The sequence below is a fragment of the Oryzias latipes genome, chromosome 14 (assembly GCF_002234675.1).
Source record: "Oryzias latipes chromosome 14, ASM223467v1".
NCBI lineage: Eukaryota > Metazoa > Chordata > Actinopteri > Beloniformes > Adrianichthyidae > Oryzias > Oryzias latipes.
The window spans coordinates 10,806,266-10,822,631 of NC_019872.2; the positions used below are offsets into that span (position 1 = coordinate 10,806,266).

The window sequence follows — 16,366 nt, forward strand, 5'->3', positions numbered from 1 at the left end:
AAGATTCTTCCCCTGGGAAAGTGTGAAGATTCGTGTTCTCATGTGGAGGTTGGAGCTGACCTTTGCTCTGGATACCGGTAAAAGGAAGCTTGAGTTGTCCAGGAATGATTTACTCTGACCAGATGGGGACTCTTTTGATCATCGGACTGGGTGTGCGCCGGTGAAACGGGCCCCCGAGAGGCGGAGCGGATCTGAAGTTGGCAAACGTCAGCTATTGGCCAGAGGAAGCAGGCGGGCTATCAGCTGACGAATCAGAGCGACCAGGGGCGGAGATCCAGCGACCATGATCTTTCCGGAAGGCGGGGATTCAAACACATCTTAAAAAGACTGGTTTCAAACTATTCCATTGTTCTTGGGAAAATCTATGAATAATTCGCATGTAACTTGTGCGTCAGTAGATCTTTACTTGAGAATCCAGATATATCTGCATTAATGTTTTAAACTGTGCTTTAGAACTATTGTCAGGGAAATAAACTCCGTGTATTTTTAAACCGGTTGAATCCTTGTTTGTTTTACCACTCTCGACTATCGAACACGCATGGATGGAAAAAACTGAAAAACGGAAGATTTCTTTCCTACAATTTTGGTGACCTCGAGACGTGAAGTCGGGGGCGGAAGAAAGCGGACCAGACCGGTTGGACCACACATAGTGGCTTATTACGAGATTTCTGAGACTTTCGACGAAAAGTCTGGGGATGCTTCCTTTGCCATGCGGTCGACTTCTTCAGAGGCCTCATTCATAATCATGGTAAGCAGAGCCTTTTGTAAAGTCTGCGTATTGATTAACTCAAATTAAGAGGAGAAGTCGATTGTATGGGTGTAGGAATGTACCCTATACGAACGGGCGAGCGCACCCGAATAAATAAGTTTTGGGTTCACCCTCCCTAGAACAGCGGATTGAACGGTGGCAAAATATAAACTTTGGACGGCAGTAAATTTTGAAAAATTGGACAATTATAAATTATGCAGGTTTTTCGTCTGTTCGGCCTGTAAAAATTGAACGTTGGCAAATTGGGAGCTTGTGATATTTGGAAAGCAGTAAATTGACTAGGTTTGCGTCTGTTCAACCTGTTAAGAAATCCCTTACAAAAACAGAGTTATTATAGGAATTAATTTTGCGCGTCTAGGATTTTCGGAAACACCAAGGAGGCTTCGGCCTCTACAAATTATTTTTTTATACGCGGAGAGAAACCAAAGAAGGATTCAAAATAATCATGAAAGGTGAATTTGACAGATGAGGAAAATTGTGCATTTTGTCAGGACAACAACGACAACAACATGACTTGAAGACTGACTGTACACAATACAGACGTAATCGCTGATGAACGGACTGAATGTATGAGATTTTGGAGACGTGACTGTTTATGAATGAAATGTATGCATGAGATTTTGGAAAGTATGGGATAAAAACTGTTTGAAATCAGCGAATTTTAGCTTTATTTTCCATGTTTCTGTGTGAAATGTTTTCTCTATGGACGTGGCCATCTTGTTTCGATTTAGCCAATAACGGGACGTTTTAGTTTCTTTCAAATGCGTCGACAGCTCTGGTTGGCTTTGTTTGTACCATGTGGTCGGCGTGACGGCGTCCATGCAGACCGAAATGTTCAACCTGCGCTAAACTTTCACGGAACAAAGCTTAAGAGTTTGCGAACTAATTTGTGGTAAAATAACAACTGACATCGTAGTTATTGAGCGTGGTCATGACCTCGGTTGTAAGACGTCGATAAAAACAAATTTCAGTGGTCTTGGTTCGACGAAAAAGATTTTTAAGTAGAAAGGCGTCTATGAGCAGTGCTTCTGACGGAAGTTTAAGCCACAACAGCAGCTTGACTACAGCTACAGCCTGCAGCAACAGTCTCTGTTCTGCCTCTGTTCGAACGAAAATAACTTTCTCGGGAATTTGCCTAAAGTTGGGCAAATCTTTCTAAAACACAGTAAGGTAATATCGGTCCAATATATTTTGTGTAAAATGATTTTGCAATTATTTCGGTTTTCTTATTTTGAATACATCATGTTTCTACTTTATTTGTAATTCCTAATTTAATTACCATGATTTAGTTAAGTTTTGCTAAAAAAAAAAGTAATGCTATTGACACTAATTGTAAGTATTTGTTTGTTTAGATCCGGACTCCCTTAAAAAGAATGTTTGCAATGTTTAATTTAGTTTGTATGTTTGTTTTGATATTTCACAGATTACTTAGTGTTGGTGTTAAAGGATATATTGCTGTTTAAAGATGAAAGTTGAAGCAGATCCCATGTTTTGCTGTAATTATAGTTTGAAAACAGTGTAAGTGGATGTTGTACAGAATGGGGAAAGGACAAAGCAGTGAACTGAAGGAGAAATGAACGGCATTGGAAGTGATAGAGGGTCTGTGGACACAGAAAGGTATGGTAAGGTAAGGTGCTGGTTCTAGTAGAACAGAAAAAGGGGGAACATGAATGTTAATGCTAGTGATAAACGATTCATTTCAGTGAAATGGTTTATTTTGTTTATGTGTAAGGTACCTAATTTGTTGTGTTATGTCTTTTGGTGTGGTTTTGAGAAAACGGTTAAAAGTTATTGTCTGCATATTGATTGTCTCTGTTTTAACAAACCTGTTGTGTGTTAGAGTGTGAATTGTGTTTTTAGTTAAATAAGGAAAAGCCTGAATTGTGGAATTTTGTTGCTTTTAGCACTTCTCAAAATTCTTTTTGTAGGACAGCAAGTCCTTAATGATAAGTCAAAACAATTTGTCTTTGTTTCTGGATTAAAAGTGAATGATTAGCTGCCAGAATGCATCTAAGACAATGTATTTTTCAAAGATTTGGCTCCACATCCGTCATATAGTTCAGAGAAAAGTTTAGGGATTTTTTCCTTTCCTGATTTTCATCATTGATTAACCGACTTTAGCATCCACAATGTTGGTGATGGCGATGGTGAAAACAAAGCATGACAGTAACAAATCTGCTTTAACAACATCTGCAGTAAAAACATGTTTTTTCCAAGCAGCACATAGCTTTAATGTTGCAGGAAAGGCACAGAGCAGAGCCGTCCTGAGACCTCATAAGTCTTTACACAGAAAACCCCCTCTGCTTCATTGGGTGAGTGACAAAAAGAGCATTTCTCAGTTCTTTGGCTTCACAGGAAGGAGCCGTGTTAGGAGTGTCTGACCCTCAGGTCAGCTCCGCTAATCAAATGAAGCCATGACTGCATGCATGGAGAATGCATCGGAGCGTCTGCAAGGTGATAAGAGTCTTTTTAAAATACATCTGATTCATCACTGCAGAGCACATTTGAAGAAAAAGGGCAGAGGGAGAAGTTGAACAACTGAAAAACAGTCATTTATATTGCAGGAACAATCCACTCTGGATAATGAAGGTGTTTTAAAAAAAAAAAAAAGTCCATAAAGGAGTCCATAAATAGGCTGAAGGTTGACGGGGAGACTGGACACAGGTGAGGCGATTATTCCCCGGTAGGAGTGGGAGGAGCTCATAATCCTAACACGTAGTGACCGAGTGGGGTTTTAAAGGCCGTCTTCCACTCGTCCCCCTCACGAATACGGACCAAATGGTATGCGTTACGCAGGTCAAGTTTGGAGAAAGGGGTAGTGAGTACTTATCCTTGACGGTGATTTGGTTCAATTCCCGATAATCAACAGGGACGAAGGGTTTTTTCTTTCTTTTCTACGAAAAAGAAACCAGCACCGACAGGAGATGAGGAGGGGCGGATGTGGCCTAAAGCTAGGGCTTCGTGAATGTAATCTTCCATGGCCTTCTTTTCGGGACAGGAGAGACTGTACAATTTGCCCTTGGGTAGCGTGATGTCGTTAATGAGATTTATGGCACAATTGTAGGGTCTGTGAGGTGGCAAGGCACTGGCCTTGGTTTTACAGAAAACCAACTTGATATCATGATAACAGGGGGGTATTTTAGATAAATCAGCGGTTTCAGTGATATTGGGAACTACAGGTGATACGGTGGGTATAGCGGAATGTAAGCAGTTGGCTAAACAAAAGGTGCTCCAATGAGAGATGCGTGTGTTAAGCCAGTCGATCTGAGGATTGTGACGTTTTAACCAAGAAAACCCCAGAACTATGAGAGTTTGGGGGGTCTGGGTGATGAAAAACTGTAAATATTCTCTATTATTACCTGATGTGATGAATAGGAGGGGCTTCGTACGGTGAATGATTCTGGAAAGGTGTTGACCTCCCAGACCAGCGGCTTTGATGGGCAAAACAGGGAGTTCAGTGGGAAGAGAATACTGATTAACTAATTGCTGATCGATTAGGCATTGTTCAGCACCAGAGTCTATGAGAGCCTTAAATTCATGAATCTTAGCTTGGTGGCAGATCTTGACAGGGGCGAAAAAGAAGGTATCACCATCAGGTCTAGTAGAATCCTTCTTGTCGGGGAGTTTTAAATGACGGTTGCATTGATTTACCTTGTGACCAGGATTTCCACTGTAAAAACACAGACCTTCATCTCTTCGTTTTCTCCTTTCTTCAGTGGAGAGTTTGGAATATCCCACTTGCATAGGTTCCTCCGGGGTGTAGTGGGTGACTTGTCGGTTTAGGTGGTCCCGTTCAGCTTGACGTTCACAAAGTCGAAGATCTGATCGAAGGGCTGCAGTGACAAGTTCTTCAAAATAATTAGCTTCAGGTTGTGTACAAAGGTGATCTTTAATGCGGTCGTTGAGAGATTGGTGGAAGATGCCCTTGAGAGCGCGTTCGGGCCAACCCGCTTCAACTGCCAAAATACGAAAATCAATTACGTGATCTGAAACCGGTCGATTGCATTGCTTGAGGCTCAGCAATCGCCGTACTGCATCTTCCAGCTTACGTGGTTTATCAAATACTAAACTGAATTCTCCTAAGAAGCGGTCAAATGGTAAATGTGAAATGGGGTGAGCAGCTAGAAATGCTTGTGCCCATTGTAAGGCTTTGTTCCGCAGGGCATTAATTATGAGTGTTATTTTGCTGTGATCTAGAGCCCTGCGCGGGACTATTTTCTTCATCCCGCTCCCGCCCGCGCCCGCTGAATTTTTGACCAATCCCGCCCGCTCCCGCAACGTAAGCGTTACACTCCCGCCCGCTCCCGCAAAACTCATAGAATTTAGTCCCGCACAGTAATAGAGATGCATTGATTTTGTATCGTCTCCCGTCCCGCAGGAAAAAAACACGTATTTGTATTGATATTATTACTAAAGAGACTCATGTCCTCCTCCAGCCTCATCTTTTGATGCTTTCCTCCTGTGTAATGTCCAACTTAATTATTAAATATATTTTTACAAATCCTGTTCTGTTAAAAGTGTGCGTGTGTGCGCGCGCAGACAGACGGCCTGAAGCGCGCTCTTAGTAAGAGGCGGGGCGGGGCGCACCCCCAACAACAGGTTAGATGACAGAGGCCATTAGGCGTCTCTACCTGGTGCCTTCACGGAGCTTCAGTACATAAGAATCAAACAGCCGCACGGCCTAACGTAGTCCGCTAATATATATTCATGAGATATTCATGGCAGCACTGATCCCGCGGGGTTTTTTTTTTGCCGCCCGCTCCCGCCCGCAGCACAATTCAAACCGCCCAATCCCGCGAGATTTGGGTTGGGTCCCGCGGGACCCGGCGGGACCCGATCCCAATGCAGCCCTCTACTGTGATCTGTTTGATAATACCTGGGTGCTTGCTGAAATATGAGTTGGCACTGCAGCAGGAAACCACCACAGGCTTCGACATCACCGTAGAATGGTTCTGGCTGTAGATGTAAGTTTTCTGATGGCGGAGCTGTGAGAGGCGCTTGAGCATTTCCGGGTAAAAGGTGGGTTTCAGAGGCATTTCCGGGAGGAGGATGAGCCGTAGCAGCTGTGGATTTGGAAAAATGACCAGATAAAATATTTAGAGTTTGTGAAATACTTTCCATCGTCGTATTGCGCTGAAGACATCTTAGTTATGGCATCCGCTTGCAGGTCGAGTTGAATTCCTTGCTGTGAGATGGAGTGACTGAGCTCTTCCGGGTCAGCTGGGTCAGGAGTTTGGCCAGTTCATTCTGTCATGGTATTCGAGGCTTTGAGACAGACCCAGATGCTGGAACCCGGAAGGAACACAGGAGAGTTATAAGGTAAGTAATTTGATTTATTTTGTTCTTGTAGGTGATCTCCCAGAGGTGATGTCTTCGGCTTGAGACTCCAGGAAGGTGGCAAGAAGTCGAGGCGTGGCTGGAGGGCTTCTGCGGAGGCTGAGAGGGCATAAACGGCTGGTGAGGAAAGCGTGGATAGAACAGGCGGTTCCGGAGGAAATCCCAGGTAGCACTCATGATGATTGAATCCTGGAAGCGAGGCGTAGAGAAATTATTAAACAGGTTTAACTTTCTTGGCATAAACATGAGAGACCAGACAAGCACCATGGAGGAGCAACAAACTGGCGACAAATACTGGCTGTGGATCTCCTTAAGAAGGCAGCAGGGCAAATGAGGTGAGTGGCAACAGCTGGGAATCCTCCAGAGCAGAGTGGCTGACAAGGTGAGTGGCAACAGCTGGGAAACCTCCAGAGCAGGGCAGAGAGGGGTGGGGCTAACAGAGGCACCATGACACCATGCTATGGAAGAAACCTTTGTTCCCAGACAGCTGCATGTAAAGCAAATGTAATTTCTTACGTTTTGCAGACTTTGGATTTGGGAACCCAGATGATCTGTTTTACTTTGTTTTAGAGCTCTTTGTTAGGGACAATAAAAACACTTAATTTTATCTGTTCGCGTTTTCTGGTCTTCATCTCCCGACTCAGATTTTTTTCCTACACTGATTATAAGGAGGACTTGCAATGGAACTTAACATGTAACATAGTCAGATTGATCATATGTTTATGTCATATTAATATATTGATCATGTTTTTTTTTTTTATATAATATTGGTTTTCTGCACATTTTTCAGAAGTTTTGTTTTATTGTCACGTTTAAGGATTTGCCAACATTCTGTGTTTACTGCTGTTTGCAACAATAGGAACCTGTCTTTGCATCTGCACCTTAAACTCTATGGAGTTAATTGTGAGGACTGGCTGCTGAGGTTGATGTGTGGCAGTGTGGAGATCAGGACCATTTATGCGGGGCATAAACAAGCCAAGGCCTGCATCTTCTCTCGGCTCAGCTCAGAGCGAGCTGGCACTCGGTTCAATGTTCGAGGAGCAAATGATGATGGGCAAGTGGCCAACTTTGTGGAAACAGAACAGGTCAGTGTTGTATTTAATAATTTCATTGAGCCTCTTTTTTCTATATTCTTTGAAAATGAATTAAAAGAAAAAACTTTAATAATTGTGTTAGTTTTTCCATTTTCCTTATACTATTGTGGATGCCTTGATTCTTTTAAAAAGTATTATAGCGTAGACTGCTTTTTTCTTTTTTGTTGCTTTATCACAATCTAAAATAAATGTAATTTAATGTTTACTACTAAAATGTAAATAAAATTTTTCAGAGGAGAACAATTTGTTTTCTGTTAAAAAAAAGGAAGTCCTTGTGCTTTGAGTGTTTTTTACAGGTTTGACAGGTTAAGTTTTAGGTACACTGTATAGCACTGTATGCTTGCTCTGACTCCTGATTCTATTTTAAGGTGTCATAGGTCGCCTCTTCCGTCTATGTGGTGCTAGCAGATTTCTGTTTGACTTTTAGCAAAGTGGAATGTAGTCCGTCTGCCTCTGACACAAACAGTAGCGGTTCTAGGCACGGGCCGTCCGGGCGGTGGCCTGGGGCGGAAAACTGAAGGGGGGCGGCACCGGCCGCTCAGCCCTTGTAAAATATTATATGCACCACTATTGGTTTACTTATGTCACAGTTTGTGAGTTTGTAACAGCCTGAACCTGGCCGCGCCGCCGCCCTCGCCCCGCAGCTGCGCTCTCCTGTCTTTGAGAAGTAGACACAAATGTGTGTGAAGAAGGAGAAGGGAGGGGGCGCGGTGTGAGCACGGAGCGCCGCCGCGTTTGCGCATGCGCAAAACCTGACTGACTCATCTTTCAGGGGAGGCGACGGTCGCGGGCTTGATGAAAAAAATAAAAGTAAAAACTGCGACTGCGCCGTCATGTAGCGAATCAGCGCCCCTGGCTGTAGCTGCACGCGCTCCTGCTGGAAATGTGTGAAGAAAGGGGGGGGGGGGGGCTGCGGGGAATCAGTTCAATTGTGGGACGCTTCCAAATTAAGTGGCTAGGTGGGGACAAGGGCGGGGTTTTGAATCTATTTTATAGAACCTTTTTATAAGTCAGTCATAAGGTGACATTCTATAACCAACATTTTAATAAAGGTATAAAAAATATATTCTGCTTTTTTGGGTTAATTTTGTGTGAAATGCCCAAATGAAAAAATGGCAACACAAAACAATGCTGTCACTAAGGTGACAGTTGGTTCAGTCGATGGACTTGATGCCTTCTTCGTGACGTTAGGACCTTTATGCCAAACAAACGCCAAAAACATCTAAAATATGGAGAAAAAAAGGTCAAAGCCATCTGGTGCCCAATTTAGAAAGAAAAGAAGAAGAGAAAAGAGATAAAGAAAAGAGATAAAGAAAAGGGTTAGTCCTCACAGCTTGATGCATGTTCTTTCTAAATTCTAATGCTACCTGCCCTACAACAACGTTGCCGATGAAAACTTTATTTTGGTCGATGACCAACACTGAAGTAGGCTCAAATGTTGCAAATAGCGTCATTTTTATTTATTTTTTAGATTTTATTCTTAAAAATTTGCTCTGCCTTAACTTGTAACATTAGTTATGATTCATGTGTCTGTCTGCTCTGCTGTAACACAAAGGTTGTGTTGTGTTTTGCTGTTGTATACTAGTTCATAATGTTAAAAGCTGTGATGGTTACACAGCATGCTGCTGCTGCTGCCATAAGATGCTAATGGGGCAAATAATTTGAGATTGGTCTTAAATTTAATAATCGTTTGTGGCAGCCTAAACGTTTTCCCAATGTTTTTTTGACATTTAACTGGGGATTTAGGGGTTAATTTTGAGCCTGCATATGAAGTTTATTTTTTATTTGTTTTACAAATGTGGGGTTATATTTTTAGCCAATAGAATTTCCATAAATCTGTAGGTAGTTTTAAAAATGAATATTTACCATTTACTGCAACTCTATGGGGACAAAACATAATGTAACAGGTCATAACTAAAAATGTTCCAATCAAAGGATTGAAGACGGAAAACATGAGCTAATTTTTCTTCTCTGAAGTAGAGATCGATATAGAACATGACAATTTAAATTTCCAATTCATAAATGTTTTTAAAATATTTATTTTATATTATTTATTTAATATTGAGTTTGATTCAATATTTTCTTAGCTAACTGTATTTTTGCCATGCTTATGGTCTTTTATTTTTTGTGTTCTGATAACTATTATAATGCTGTTCAGACATCTTTTGTATCCACTTCTTAATTTCAATGACAATAAAACATGTCAGTTGACAAAGACAAAGTTCTGTTGTGACTATTGGGGGGGGCGCCCTGGGAGGGTCTCGCCCGGGGAGTAATTCAGGGTAGAACCGCCACTGGACACAAATCACATTCTGATTTGGTTTTTGCTTTGCATATTTGTTACTTCCTGCCAAGTGCTCTTCTGTATTTTAATATACAAACTAATCGCCCTTACTTGAATATGAAACATTACGATTCATATTTTCACAAGTCTTTTCCCCCCGTATTTTACAAGAATTCGTCAAATTCGTACATTTTAAAAGGGCGCCAGTTTAATCCAAGAAAGAAACCTTAAAATATATATTTATTTCCTTAACAACAGGTTATTTTCCTTGAAGACAGAGTCTCATCCTTCATACAGATCCGTGGGTCCATTCCACTTTTCTGGGAACAGCCAGGAATACAGGTAGGCAGGCAGCTAATTGAACATTTAGTTGAAGTCTTTGTATTCAATTGATTTATAAAATAAACTCCAATTTTGCTTCATCAGTTAGTAGGTACTTTTTTTTTTTTTTTTAACTTGTCCTGTCCAACAGCTGGGCAGACAGATGAGAGCTGAGGGCCTCTTGTGTTGGACATATTTTACTTTAACAAGAGGGGTTATTAATCTTCAGACAAACCAAAGGTATGTCTGAATAAACCCCTTTTGTAATTGAGGCCAAACTTTATTAATTTCAATCATGTCTGAAAATCTTTGGTGTTGGACCGGACGGAAAAGGAAAGAGGGGAAGAAGAGAGAGGGACGTTAGAGAGAGGGGGGGTAGGGGGTGATAATAGGAGGGGAAGGGGGATAAGACCATGAAGCAGCATAAAGCAACAAGTTTACTGGTTGTTAATCATTATGGTAAGGTTCAAATGTAGTAAAAAAAAAAAAAAAAGGGCGGAGCCTGTCCACACACACACTCAAATGTTATAAACACACCTGCTAGCTGCAAAAATGTCCACCTGTCGACATGTACACAAAACAGATAGTGTTCACACGCATACTTATGCCTTAAAACCAACTAGTGTGAAATATTTCAGTCATTCAATCATGCAAACTGTTAGTGCAAAGGTGAGCTAACACCAGTGCTCAGGTGAGTGTTTATGTTCTTCTAAAATGGATGGTGGAACGTGAAAAGAAGGAGGGAGAGTGCCCAGCCATCCCCACCCCAAGACCCCCACCGCAGCAGCAGCGGCAGCCGGAATCCCCCCAACGCCACACGGGAACCGGCAGGGAACAACCGCCGCCCGGGCGACCAAGCCCGCCACCCAGGCCAGGGCCAGCAGGGCCGCCGCAAGGCCCCCAGAGCCAGAGAGCAGGGAGGCACGGAGGGAAAGAGAGCGCCGCCCCAGCCCAACCAGGAGAGCAGCCCCCCCGCCGCGCCGGGAGAACCCAACGCAGGGCCCCACCGGAAAAGGACACCCACAGCCCCAGACGAGCACCCCAACACCACCCAGGAGTTCCGGGCATCCCCCCGCCCCAACCCCAGGTACGAGCCAGGACCCCCCAAGGGAGACCCGCTCCGCACTCCAGGCAGCCATCCGCCCGGCCCACGGCTGGTCCAGGGAGGAGCGAGGCACGGGCCAGCCGCCCCCGCCCAGGAGGGGGGAACCCTGGGGAAAAAAGAGGGCCCACAAGGGGTGTTGTAAATATGGCCCGACCAGGCTCGGCCACAGTTGGAAATTTGGCGGGGCCCAACACTCAGGAGCAAGGACCAGAACCCACCCCCCAGGGACATGAACACCCCCGGCTCAGATGTAATGTGAACCCCCCCACCGCGCGGAGAGAGCACCGCCGGGCCCAGGAAGCCGGCACCCCGGGGACACGGCCGCCGTTGCAAAGGGGCCCGTACCCCCCACCAGGGAAGAGGCAGGGGACAGATGGTCCTAGGTCCCACCTTCCTTGCAAAATGTGCGTGCGTGTATGTGTGTTTTGAGAGGGTGTGTGTGTGCATGTGTGTGTGTTTATGTTGGGATGTATATATTGAGGGGGGAGGGGGGTGTGTACTAAGGGGGGTGCAGTTAAAATTGGCGGGTAGGGCACTAAGGGGACATCTCCTGATTACTCACAGTGACATCCCCTCACCTTCCCCACCAAGGGGCCCTAAATGTCTAAGGTGCGGTTAAAATTGGCGGGTAGGGTGCCAGGAGGACATCTGCTGCTTGCTTGCAGTGATGTCCAAGCACCCCCCATACCAAGGGCCCTACATGTCTAAGGTGCAAATAAAACCCAAAGAGGGGGGGCCCATTCCATACGGCAACCAAAGGAGGGGGGCCACTGCCTAGTAAACCCCCCCCAAGGCTCATCGTAGGCTAAGCCCCCCACCCCCTCACCCTATTATGAGGTTATATGAGGAAGGGGGTAATTGGGGACAGCTGATAAACTGTCCCCCGGTGGTCAAACAGCTGTCCCCCCCCCCCCCCCCAGCAAGGGGGCCAGGCCCACCCAGACCAGGGGCCCCACCCCCGGAGGCGCCGACACCCCAGGCCCAGCACCACCCCCCCCACACAGAGAGAGAGGAGCCAGAAAGCGTTGCCCCCCCCCGGAGCAAGCCCAGGCCCCCACCCCCAAACGCCGGCCCTAGAAGAGCTCTGGTCAGGCCTCGACGGGACCGAGGCAGCCAACCGGCCGGGGAAACCGCCGATGGCCTCAGCGGAGACCCCGACCCGTCAACCCCCCCTGCCCCGTACCAATAGTGCCCCCCCCCTCCCCCAGAATGCCCCCCCACAGGACAGGGCTGACAAGACCCCCCACCCCACCCCACCCCAGACCCCGCAGCCAAAGCGGATGACACCCAGAGCGACCGGGGGCCCCAAGAGGGTTGTCCCGTCCCGCCCGAGAGCCAGGGAAGGGCCGATCCCAGCCCCAGGTGTAGATGGGAAGCCCATCCAGCGCCGCTGGGCCCCCCCCTGAGCAGCGCCCCCCGCCAACCCCCCCCAGCACAGGCAAAGGGACCACCCCCCCTAAGCCAAGCCAGACCACCACCCCACCCCCCCACCACGCACCCCCACACCCAAGCCCAGAGGACCACGCAGCGCCCCAGCCCGCCCCACCCAGGCGCCGGACCCGACCCCCCCGACCAACGGAGCCCCCACCACCCCCCGCCAGGCACCGGAGGCCCCGACCCCCACCCCGGCCCACGGCAGAAGGGCAAGGAGCAGCGACGACCAGCCCCCCCCCACCCCCCCCACCCCCTTAGTCATGGAGTTAGCTATGGGAGACCAGAGAGACCGAATTCTTTCAATGTTACTTGAACTTTGGGCTGACATTTTTTCCAAGCTGATATGATCAAGCAGCAGATTTCTGTGTTGACTTATATTTAGATTTTTTTTGCTTTTCCAATTTATTAAAATAGTTTTTTTAGCAATGCAAAGAGTTATGAAAATGATAGAGCCTAATCCTCCTTCAACATCGATGGCACTCATGTCACCAAGCACACAAAGTGACGGTGAAGCTGTGATTGAAACCTTAAGCCAGACTGATAGATCGGCACATACCTGCTGCCAGAGAGCCTGGACAGGCGTGCAGAACCATAGTGCATGCATGTAATTGTCGGGTAGATTACTGTCACAGTGCTGACAAATGTCTGAGTTACTGAGACCCATCTTGAACATCCTCTGTCCAGTGTAGTAAATTCTGTGAAGAGTTTTGAAATGGATTAGCTGCAGATTTGGACTTTTTGTCATTTTAAAGGTGTTTAGATAAAGTTCTGACCAAAAGCTTTCATCTGTGCTGATGCTCAAATCCGCATCCCATTTTGTTGTCGGAAGTGAAATATTGTTATCTAAATTACATAAAAGTTTGTATATTTTGGAGAGAGTTTAATTCATTGAGAAATTGATCAGAGTGGTAACTACATCTGGTAGCTTTAAATCGTTGTCTGTAGGTACTTGACAGCAACAAACCAAAACACAACAAACTTTTGTGGATTTGTGTGTGATGCAGCAGCAGATGCAAAGCAAAGCACCTCTTGTCATAACACTGCATTTTGTCTTTTTAACACATTTTTTGCTGTTTTCAGAAAAAGTCTGTTAAGGGTGTTTTGTTACACCTAATAAGAATCGACCCCCTAATGGACTGGATGTGAACCCCCACCTGGTACAATAACCTCTCTAGTAACCATGCTTATTTGTCTTCCATAGGGCAGGGGGGGTTTCTTATCTTTTCTTTGTCTGTGTTGGTGCTTTAAGCTGTTCCTCTGTGCAATGCCAAAGAGAACGGATTCATAATATTGCCTTTTTAGGTCCCATAAGCCATATTTCTCTCAGAGAAATCATTTTGGACATTGGAAAGAGAAGAAATTACTCATTTTTATTCCTCAACGTAACGAATGTGAAGTGACCTTGTCCTAGAACATTGCACAGACCTGGAAGTTCAGTTAGCTATGGGGGGGTTGGGGGTAAATGATAGCAGTAGTGGTTGGTAAAGGGCTTTTTGTTTGTTTTTTTCAGCTCCCAGACTTCTTTGGTCAGGTGAGAATCTGATCTAAAAACAACCCCTAACCACTTACCTTAATTCAATCTGCTAAAACCGCTAGAATAGCTACGTAACAGATAAAACATAATTTCCTTATTTACAGTAGTCCCTTGCTGTGGTCTTATTTTGCTGATTTTTTGGTGCAATTTTGCCAGCTTTTTATTTATTAATGCGCACTATGTTCTGTGTCCTGTTGTCCTTGTCAAACAATCTCCATGGATCTAAACAAGAGAGTAAAATGTAAAAATGTTCATTTCTGTCTGAGAAAAGTGTATATTGTGTAGTGAGGGGTTCTATGGCCTTAAAACATCTATAACTTTACTTAGCGGTTTTCAACTCTCACTGGTTATTTTTAGAATGTAACTTCCGCAATAAATGAGGGACCACTGTGCTGTGAAATGACTAAAAGCCAATTCACCTAGTTGGAGCAGGAGGCTTTTGGTTTGGTCAGAACACAAGGTAATAGGGCTTGGGGTTGTTTTCAGACAGAACTATTCTTTGCCTGCTTCGAAAGCACCATTGTAGCTGTTGGTCCCTCTGCTCGCTGTGGCTTGTAAGTCCCCCCCCCCCCCCCCCATCCATACTGTCCCTGAACAGAATGTGTAATTTTGCTTTATCCAGGAGAACAGTTAGCTACACTCCCATCAGTCAAATATTAAAAATATTCATATTTTAAGTAGTTGAGCAGGTGTTCTCAGTTTCAAGAGGAAGTTGAAACAGTCATGGTATTCGGATCCCATTGAAATGAACTGCACTTTAAGGCCTAATACAGTAGTTCAATTCCCACTCCGATTTTGAAAGCGTTCCCAGTGGTCTGTCAATTATGAAAATGCCAAAAAACCTTGTTAGTTTTTATAGGACATAGTTTCTGCAGAGCGGCAGTAGTTTAATTAGAAATTTGCCTCTGAGTTGTGGCCGGGACTGTTTGCAAAGAGCAGCCCCACCCCCTTTCCTGTCACCCATAATTAAGAGATATTTGTTCACATGCTCTCCCGCTAGCTTACAATCCCTCACACCCTCCAACCTAACATTACCGGTGCAACAAAAATGGCGAGCAATATTTGAGCTATTGGCTATACAGTTTGGAGCCAAATGTCGACTCAGACGAGGAAAACAAAGACGTACATGGATCTAGTCGCCTAAAAGAGAATACATTAGATTTGGGTGGAGCGTAATTTCTTACATAACAAATGGTAGGGTTTTTTGGCCTGCTCCTGATTCACAACGATTTGAATGAAGAATTCACGTAAGGAAGAAATACTTCTTCATGTATGTCCTCAGAAAAATGTCATTAGAGCAGCTTAAAAACACACAGAGCTGATCTTTATAACACTCCCAGAAAAAATGGTTCTTATCAATTACCAGTTGACAGGACCATGACTAAGAAAACATTGTTGGAATGGGAAGTATGATTGGTACATGGTGCAGCTTTAGTATTTACTTGGTTTTGCTTAAACGAAGAAAAGCTAACTCATTTAGAAAAACATCTTCAAAGAGAAATAAAATGAAGGAAGGAATCCAAAGAACTTGTTGGAACCCGCCGCATTAGAGAGCAGTCTTCCTGGTAAAACCCTAGTGCCCGTTTGTTGCTAATTCTGAGTAGGTGCAGTCTAGTGTAATCATGCATTCTCCTCTGGTTCTTGTTTAAAGTGGTGAGAAAGATTATAAAGTTTGGGCAAAGAGGCTTAGTGAGATGACCAGAAAATCTCTTTGCTGCTTTGCCTTTATGTAAACAAGGTTTTTCCACTCTGCCTTTCAGACGTTGTACTTATCCAGTCTCTCCCTCTACATTTTTTTTATTTGGACAATATCCCTTGCTCATCTGTCCATTTCCATTTTTCCAATTTCTCTCCTAATTTTCAAGCGTTTGGTGTTTTGGGCATCTGCCATGCCTGCTTTTTTGTCATCTTTATGAAAGAAAAGGACTCTGACTCGTGTCTCTGCAGGTTGGTTCCCATCGTGTGAAACTCTCAAAGGGATTTGAGGCTAATGCCCCGGCTTTTGAGAGGTAATCTGGATGTTTTGGGTAGCAGTCTCAGTATGTTGTGGTTTTTAACTGTGTCCCAAACAGAACACCTAATGTCAAAGGTGTCATCAAAAAGAGCCTTTCCTTAATGCACTTGTTAATTCTTGGAAATATAAAGTTAATTTGAATAAAAGTTTAACTCTGATCCCTTGTGATAGGCACAGTCAACTTTAATATTATGCACAGACATGAATGAAAACCATAAAAAAAATCTTTTATGTTGAACTACTAACGCAACATACTTGTGATTGGGGTTTTAAAGCTGACTTATCAGTAACTTTATTTCAGACTTAAGCTGTGACGGCCACTGAATGAACGTTGTGTCGACGAGTTTGTCTCAGTAAAAATGCAATGTCATGAGTCAACATGTTTTCTTCTCCGCCTGCTTTGGGGAGGTTTTATTCTACCCTGCAGTTTACAACCTTTATAACACTTGTTTTATTCGGTTGAGCTTCCATTTG

At 44.5% G+C, this 16,366-nt stretch overlaps 1 long non-coding RNA gene across 1 annotated transcript; it reads left to right on the forward strand.

Moving 5' to 3' along the window:
- Positions 1-6,995: 6,995 nt before the first annotated feature.
- LOC111948655 lies at positions 6,996-15,887 on the forward strand. Its single transcript, XR_002874615.1, has 3 exons — positions 6,996-7,191; positions 9,743-9,826; positions 15,826-15,887. It is a non-coding gene; the product is annotated as an uncharacterized LOC111948655 (long non-coding RNA).
- Positions 15,888-16,366: the final 479 nt, after the last annotated feature.